General features: G+C 46.2%; 1 protein-coding gene across 1 annotated transcript in view; it reads left to right on the top strand.

Annotated features, from left to right (window-relative positions):
• The first annotated feature begins 532 nt into the window (after positions 1–532).
• The window catches only part of CDH3 (cadherin 3), a 117905-nt gene continuing 109327 nt past the window's right edge, over positions 533–9110 (top strand). The window contains exon 1 of the mRNA XM_082606994.1: positions 533–592. The gene's annotated coding sequence lies outside the window, so the exon portion shown is untranslated. The remainder of the gene's footprint in view (positions 593–9110) is intronic.

Raw genomic sequence — 9110 nt, 5'->3', positions numbered from 1 at the left:
GTTGATGATGTTCCACGCTTAGCATACACCACAATGCCAAGACCGTACCTGTGTTGTCTGATACCTAGTTTGACAATGGGCAGTTCTACTCGGAACCTCCACTACTGATTGGCTAGGATGCCTATCAGGAGCTCCTTTTTCTGTTGATTGGGGATCCCCATAGTGGACTGTTTGCAAGAATGGCATGAATTGTAACCAGTTGAGTGCTACGCAGCTGTTGTGGAAGTTTATAAAGACTTAGTTCCAGAAGACCCAAAGGAGACCACTGGTTTGTGTGTGCAGCCTGGCCTAGATCCAACCAGTCTCTGAATCTCAGCATATCATCATTGGCAGGGAGGGCGCCCAGGATGTATGTATGGCTGATTGAGCAGAGGATTCTCTAGTCCCAGCAACCACGCACCACGCACTTAATGAACACCCAGCTTCTAGGCCATATGAAATACATCCTTGTAACATCGTTGTATTATTTCAATAAATAGCCTTCTTAGTTGAATGGGAGTCAGTTTGTCTTTTTCCATTTTCAGAACTTGGCTAAGATTAAAGAGTGGTGCATCAAGGAAGAGGGATTAACTGCTAAACTCATCACAGCCAGGTGAGTTAATAGCATTTATTGATTGCTTACTACTTGAAAGACATTGTGTTAAGTATTTTATAGCCATCATTTCATTTAATCCTTATAGGTCCCCTAATAGGTCTTGTGGTGTCTTGTCTTTACCCAGCTTTTCCCCACCTCTTCCTCTTGTAACAATCCCTGCTGTACTGACCACAGGAACACAAGTCAGGACATCCTGGGGCTCAATGATAGTTCCAGGAACAACTGAGCCAATCAGAGTCCTTTGACAGAATTTTTTCAAAATAGACTTAGCAAGGATACTTTAATTTGAGGTTCCTAGGCTGGTAAGGTGAAGGCCTAAAGTTGCCTGGAGCCTGATTCCTTACCAGAGCCGGGGGGTCTGTTGTAGCAGGAGAGGATGCAGCCGCCATGATGGTGTTCTCATTTCTCATTCCTGAGGTCCTTGGACGGGGCTCAGTTTCTGAAGCTTTTCTGGGATTCAGTGGGCTCCCCACTATCAGTCGAATGAGTCCCCCTTTGTTATATTTATGTTGCTTGCATTAAAGAAACTTAATGCATGTATTATATCTTTGTTTTATAGTGGGGAGAAAAACCCAGAGAGGTAAAGTACTGCCCATGGCAGATTCAGACTTGGAACCCAGAACTGCCTGGCTGCAAAGGCAGAGCTCTTAACCTCTAAATTTCATGTCTCCAGAGCCGTGTTATGTTCAAAGAGATGCATGTAACACAGTGTCGTTTGGGGGTGAATGGATGAAGGGATATGGTGATAGGTTAGACGGGAGACCAAGTGGAAGCAAAATGATGAAGGGCCTTGGAGTGATTTTCTTGACTGTTTCAGTAAATTAAATCCCCCAGATTCACCCACACCCTCACACTTTAATATATCAGTTATTTGCATTTGCCTAGACTGTAGATAAAATCTTGTCTCATACTTAAATAAAAAACTTTCTTATAAATATTTTTCATGTTGCTACACAGTCTCATGATCCCATTAACAAACTCCCTGCTGTTGCAATAATATTTGGATAGTTTGGGGCATTGGTTTTATAATAATGACATTGAATACTTTCACCTTTTTAAGCACCCTCTTTTTTTTTTTTTTTTTTTGCGGTACGCGGACCTCTCACTGTTGTGGCCTCTACCGTTGCGGAGCACAGGCTCCGGAGGCGCAGGCTCAGCGGCCATGGCTCACGGGCCCAGCTGCTCCGCGGCATGTGGGATCTTCCCAGACCGGGGCACGAACACGTGTCCCCTGCATCGGCAGGCGGACTCTCAACCACTGCGCCACCAGGGAAGCCCACCGCTTTTTTTTTCTATAGAATTTTTTCTTAAAATATCCAGAGTGAGATAAATATCCAAAATGGGATTACTGGGTCAGCATGTATAGGTAAGTATAACCAGGTGTGAGATTCATGCAAGAATAGACTAGTTATAATAGTGCAGCTTCAACATTGCAAAAGGGAAACAAGAGAAAACCAGTCTCCCGCTCCTGGTGCCCGGGCGTGTGTGGGGAAGGGCCCCAGGGCAGGCACTGTGTCTGCCAGAGCATCTAGCACTTCTCTGTGCCAGCATGGATGATAAAACAATTCTGCAGTTATTAGGCATATTGACGCTGGTGGTGCTTGGTTCTTTACAGCTGCAGTGGGCTTTTATACCTACGGAACTAGTTAATTCCTATCTGTTAAAAATGCAAATGTCACATCAGGGAAGGTTTTAATGACTGCCTGGCTAAATTGGTCTCCTTTTAAATTTTCATGGATTATTGTTAATGTCCTTCACCTTACCACAATTTGTATTTTTGATTATTTGGTTTTCTCCCCACCCCACAATAGATTGTGAGTGCCAGGAAGGCAGAGTCCACATCTATTTGGCTAACTTTTTTTTTGTTCCCTTGATTATCACAATGCCAGGCACACAATAGGTACTTAATGTAGTCTCGTTAGCAGTATAGTGGAGATGTGTTGATAGAGAAAGAAGACTGGCTTTTCAAAATGAAAAGATGCTCAACTTGAAATCAGAATACTGCAAAAGAAAACAGTGAGATACTATTTCATATCCATTAGGCTGGCAAAAAATTTAGAAGTCTGGCAGGGGGGAAATGAGAATTTTTATACACTGCTAGTGAGAGGGTTAATTAGTATAATCATTTGGGGGAGTAATTTGGTAAAATTGAAGTTAAGCATACTTGATGACCCACTGATTCCACTTCTAGATCTATGTGGTAGAGTAGAAGTACTCCCATGTGAGCACAAAGACATGTACAAGGATGATTATTGCAGCAGTGTTTGAAATAGTAAACATATGGACACAACACAAATGTCTGGCAGTAAGTGAATGGGTTAATAAACCGTGGCATATTCTTAATATAATACAGTACTTCAGTAAAGGAACCAGAGCATCTGGAAACAAAAAACATTCTAACTCTCCTATTCTGCTCCTGTACCCATGCAGCTAAATGTGGCTGCAGGAAACAGAGCCACAGTGACTAGTCCCACTTTAAATCCCTGACTGCTAACCTCAGGCATTTGTTTCCCTAGTCCAGTCGTTGTCCCAGTCTCCTAAGGTACTGTTGTATAGCTTCTGTCTTCTCAACCTCCAGCACTTAGCCCCAGTCCTCACTCAGCTGGTGACCTTGTTTCCTAGGTAACAGGAAAATAAAAGCAATCAGAAGGTAGCTACTCACCTACGTGCATCTTGTCCCTGTGCTCTTCCTTTCTTTCCTGCTACTGTGGTTGACACTTTGTTCTCTTATCTAAGACCAGCTTCTCTCTGGTGTATTAGATCCTGTTCATAAACTAGAACATCATTCCTACAGTTGTCCTCTTTCCTGCATCTTTTTTTTTCTTGTCTACTGAATTTTTCCTATCAGCATAACAACGTGATTTTTCTCATCTTTAAATCTATATTTGTAAATATATTTAAATATTATACACACACACACACATACTGCATCCCCCTCCACCTGCCACTTCATTTCCTACTTAATAGGAATATTCCTCAATAGAGGTGTCTAATACTCATTGTCTCCAATTCCTCTCCTTCCAGTCTCTCTTGCACCCCCTCCAATTAGGTCTTTGTTTCTGCTTTTTTTTTTTTTTTTTTTTTTGCTGTATGCGGGCCTCTCACTGTTGTGGCCTCTCCCATTGCGGAGCACAGGCTCCGGACGCGCAGGCTCAACAGCCATGGCTCACGGGCCCAACCGCTCCGCGGCATGTGGGATCTTCCCAGACCGGGGCACGAACCCGTGTCCCCTGCATTGGCAGGCGGACTCTCAACCACTGCGCCACCAGGGAAGCCCTGTTTCTGCTTTTGTCAGAGGTCACTGATGGACTCCATGTGGCTAAATCCAGTCGTATTTTTTCAGTCCTTTTACTTGACCTGTCAGCATTATTTGGTACAGCTGATCACTTCCTCACCCTTGGCTTCCAGGTTATCACACCTAGATTTCCTTATACTTTATTGACAGCTACTTCTCCCAAGTTCTATATCTTCCCTTGCTCTAGACATAGGAATTCTTCTAGGGCTCCATCTTTGGATCTCTTTTCTTTTTCTACAGTCACCCTCATTGGGGCTCTCATCTACTCGCAAGACTTTAAATACCTGCTTGAAAATTTTATCTCCAGCCCGAGATTCCATACTCATAACCAACTGCCTACTTGACACCTCCACTTGGATTTCTAACAGACATCTCAAATTTAATATGTCAAAAGATGAACTAACTCATGATCTCCCCTTCCCACCCTCATCATAAGCATGTTCCTACCTCAGCCCTCCCATCTGGGAAAAGGCAACCCCATCCTTCCAGTTGCTCAAGCCCCAAACTGGGGAACCATTCTTGATACCTTTCTTTCACACCCCACGTCCAAGGTTCAGTAAGTTCTGTCTGCCAACTTGCAGGATATATGTGGATGGCCATTTCTTGTTGCCTCTACCATCCTAGCCCAAGTCACCATCATCATCTACGGCCCAGATATTTGCAATAAATAGCCTCCTAGTTGGTTTCCCTGCTTCCACCCGTGCCTCTCTATGTTCAAAGTTCAGCAGCCAGAGTGACACTGTAAAAGTCTAAGATTGTGTCACTCATCTTCTCAAAGCCCTCAAATAGCTCTCCACTTCATGAATAAAGACTAAAGTAAAAGCCTTATGCAGTATTGCCACCACCTGCCACCCTCCTGTATTATCTGTCTGACTCACCACTCATCTTCTTTCTTGATCACTGTACTACGGCTCCACCAAACTCTCTGCAGTAACTTAAACACCCACGGCAAGCTTCCACTTCAGAGGCTTTGCATTTGCTATTGACTCTTCCTGGAATCCTCTTCTTCTAGATGTCACCTGGTTTGGTTCCTCACCTCCTGCAGATCTTTGTTCAGTGAACCCTTCTTTGACTGTCCTATTGAAATAGCAATCCCCGGGAATTCCCTGGTGGTTCAGTGGTTAGGAGTCAGGGTTTTCACTGCCAAGGGTGCAGGTTCAATCCCTGGTCAGGGAACTAAGATCCCACAAGCCCTGTGGCATGGCCAAAAAAAAAAAAAAAGCAATCCCCCTGCATGGCATGCTCCACCTCCCTTCCCAGCTTCATTTTCTCCATAATACCTACCACCACCTGACATTTACTTGTTTATTATGTGTCCTTCTCAAGAAGGTAAGCTCTGTGAGAGTAGAGATTTTGGGAGGTGTAAATTTTACTGAAGCATAACATATTTACAGAAAAGTATAAAAATAACAACTGAGGAGCTTGATGATTGAGAACAACAACTTCCGAATCTTGTTCAGTCCCCTGTATCCAGTACAGGAGATACTCAAATGTTTAATGAATGGTTGAACTGAGTGTACATGTACTAACAAGGCTAACATTGAAAACAATTGAAAATAAAGTTGTAGAGGGATTACATACAGTGTGATAAAACTTTTAAAAATCCATATCACCTATTTTTTTATCAACTCATATGAAGTAAAAGTAGGAAAGTATTAAAATACCAGCTTCAGGGCTTCCCTGGTGGCACAGTGGTTGAGAGTCCACTTGCCGATGCAGGGGACGCAGGTTTGTGCCCCGGTCTGGGAAGATCCCACATGTCGCGGAGCGGCTGGGCCCGTGAGCCATGGCCGCTGAGCCTGTGCGTCCGGAGCCTGTGCTCCGCAACGGGAGAGGCCACGGCAGTGAGAGGCCCACGTACCGCAAAAAAACCCAGAAAAAACCACAAGGTGTAAAATACCAGCTTCAGAGTGGTGGTTTCCTCAGTAGCTAGAGGGGAAAGGGTTGGGAAGGGATAAAAGACAAATTTTTTTTAATAAAAAAGGAAATCTGAGGCTTCCCTGGTGGCGCAGTGGTTGAGAGTCCGCCTGCCGATGCAGGGGACACGGGTTCGTGCCCCGGTCTGGGAAGATCCCACATGCCGCGGAGCGGCTGGGCCCGTGAGCCATGGCCGCTGAGCCTGTGTGTCCAGAGCCTGTGCTCCGCAACGGTAGAGGCCACAACAGTGAGAGGCCCGCATACCGAAAAAAAAAAAAAAAAAAAACCAAATCTGTCAAAATATTAATATTTGTTAAAAGAGGCTGGTGCGTATTTGTTGTATGTGTCTCTGTGAATGTTAAACTCTTTTACAGTTAGTCTGCCTCCCTGCTCTTACCTGGTCCCTTCTCACACAAAGCCACCTCCTTGGTTCCCCTCTGTACCATGAGCCTGTCTGACCTGTACATCCAGCATGTCTGAAGGATTTAGGAGAAGGAATGATGGGCATTCATGCTCCCAAGAGTGAGAAGTCTGATCCAAGCCCAAGAAAGGGTCAGTCTTGGTACTGTCAAAATCAAAGTAGTTCCCCCTCTCTAGAAATGCCATTTGAGGGAATAATTAAAAAGAAGGGGAGGGCAGGGGCACAGAGGGCTTCCTGTAGATAAGCAACGTAGGTGATTATCGGCAGGAGTTGGTGGAAGGAAAGAACCAATTTTTGCTAGCAAATTGTAGTGAAAGCCCTGTAATTTTGGAAAAACACTTTTTTTTTGGACAAACATTTTAATGGATAAAGGAGCCAAGAAATTTGGGCCTGATATAAAGATGGCATTTTTTTGTGCTATGACCAGATAAGTATTAGTTGTAGTAATTAATGGGGTTTTTGTTTTACCATGTGCTTTAAGAAACTAGCAATTACCAATTGTTCTTGAATTTTAATACTCATTTTCAGAAGTTAAGAGTTGTCACAGAGTTTTGGCATGGACTTTTCTGTTGGCTTAGAATTGCTGATAAAGCCTGAAAGATGAAAAAAGTCATGTTCCCCTACATTCTAAAGGGTACCACAAGAACTGGGCACATGCTCCCACAGGATTCACTAGGAAGTGAGAAATTCACAACCTCTCATTCCTAGGCCCCCACTGACATATAACCATGCAACAGGGTCAGATCCAGAGGAGAGGATCCTTGTGGTGGTAGGGTGAGGCCCCTGGCCCTCCCCACAGGGCTTGGGGAATCAAGCACCAAGAGAATGACTGGAGATATTGGGGGCATCTGACATCACTGGAGCTTGCTGTCTTTATCTCCAGCAAAACCACAAGCTCACTTCAGGGCTACTACCCGGAGTTCTTAGGAGGGCTTGCACGTGCGCCTGAAGAGTGTGTATTCGGTGGTAAGGAGGTGGAGAGGAATGTTAACAGACAGGTGCCTGCAACTGTCTGGAGATTTCTGAATGGAGGGGTGTTCTGCTGGAGTAACCCCACCAGCAGAATGTGAAGGCCTCTGAGCCATCCGCCTTTGTGCTGTGCCTTGGAAAAAAAGGACAGGCCCACTCTCTCCGATTTCTTTGCCGTCAGAGGTCACGAGACAGGATTTCAGTGGATCCTGGGTGGGGTGACCATATGTATTACTGATGAGCTAAACCAGGACCATTGAGCTCATTCTCAAGGGGGAGCTAACCAGATGGGAAGCTGGGACTGTGCTCACAAACTGGGAGATAAGTTTACCCTATGCCTGAGCTCCCCGGAGGAAAGAAGTCAGAGGGTGGGCAGGAGCAATGGCTCTGTGTCCCAGGGTGACCCACCTGGAGAGGGGTTGGAGGTGAGGAGAGAACTAGGCTACCCCTCTCTGAATGAATATAGTGGGCTGGGGTGAAGCTGCACGCAGCCCACAGGCCGGCGCGCATCTCCCTGTGAGGAGGCCGACTGTTGGGGCAGACCACCGGCCCTGGGCCCAACAGGACTAACACAGCAGACCAGCACCTTCCTTCTTAGCCTTCACCTGACCCATGCGGGCTGGGCATGCGGGCATCTAAGAATCAGGTATGAATTTGGAGTTTTGAACTGGTCTAGACTAAGTTTTAATAACCGTAAGTAAGCACAAAATTGCTTTTTCTCAGGTTATGAGCTCCTAAAGGGGATTTGATAGCCTGGCGAGGGCGAGAAAACCGTTTAAAATGGTGACACCAGACAGATTAGGCTTATACCACCAAGTTTAGACTTAATAATAGAAAGATCTGGATGTGGCTTTTAAAGAGGTGTCAAAGGAAGCCCACTTGGACTTCCCTGTGGGTCCAGTGGTTAAGACTCCACGCTTCCGCTGCAGGGGACAGGGGCTCCATCCCTGGTGGGGGAACTAGGATCCCGCATGCCTCTGGGCCAAAAAAAAAAAAAAAAAGGAAGCCCACTTGCGTCCCCTAACACTGTAGGAGTGCTGGGTAGGGAGTGTAGTCCACCTAGTGCGGGCCACCCGCTTGCAAAGGGAGCAGTCTCCCAGGTCTCCAGGCGCTACGCGGCTGCAGACTACATTTCCCGAAAGCCTTTGGCGGTGGTGCGCTTCGGCTTCTGATTTGACGTATTCCGCCACTGACTGGGGCTCTCGTGGGAGAGGAACGTGGCCCTGGCGCGTGCTATAGTCATTTTCGACATGCGCAGAGGCGAATGCGTGCCGCTAGGCGTTCGCTCCCTCTTGAGAAAGTGCGGAGGAGGCAAGAGCTTGAGCGCGCGCGAGGTATTTGCCCTGCACCCTGCTCCCGGGGCCAGGCTACGCTCCTCCTGTGGCCGCCACCAACCACCCACGCCCCATGGCTAGAACACGCCAGACCGGGACCTTGCGCTCTCTCCCCTACCCCGGCTCTGCCTAGTGGCCGGATACTGCCATCTCCTATCACGTGATCTGCTGGACAATTTGGGGAGACGTTGAATCATATGAGGTAGTCTAGGTAAGTGGAGAAACTTAAGGTAACAATAGTTACCCTTTCTGAAAAAAAAGTGTGGTTTTTCCTGAGGGGCTGTAAGTTTCTACTCCCCCGAAACACGGTCATAAAACCAGAAACACCATCTCCTCTTCCCCTCTCCTCCCGTCTGCCCTCTTCCTCGGTACAGGAAGCGTCCTGTGCAGCTAGGCTGGAGGGAGAATAATGAAGCCTTGAGTGAAGGGTTACACTCATGGTAATGGTAATTAGGACCAACTCTTACATGGAAAATAACTTAAGGTGGATGAAACGTTGAAAAAAGAAAAGCATTGAAAAGAGCTAACAGGAGAGTGAAGAATTAAGGATCAGACTCTAGGAGAAGCAAGAGACTAGGT

Source organism: Mesoplodon mirus, assembly GCF_964341445.2.
Source record: "Mesoplodon mirus genome assembly, chromosome: 19".
NCBI lineage: Eukaryota > Metazoa > Chordata > Mammalia > Artiodactyla > Ziphiidae > Mesoplodon > Mesoplodon mirus.
This window is presented reverse-complemented; position numbering and strand designations above follow the sequence as displayed.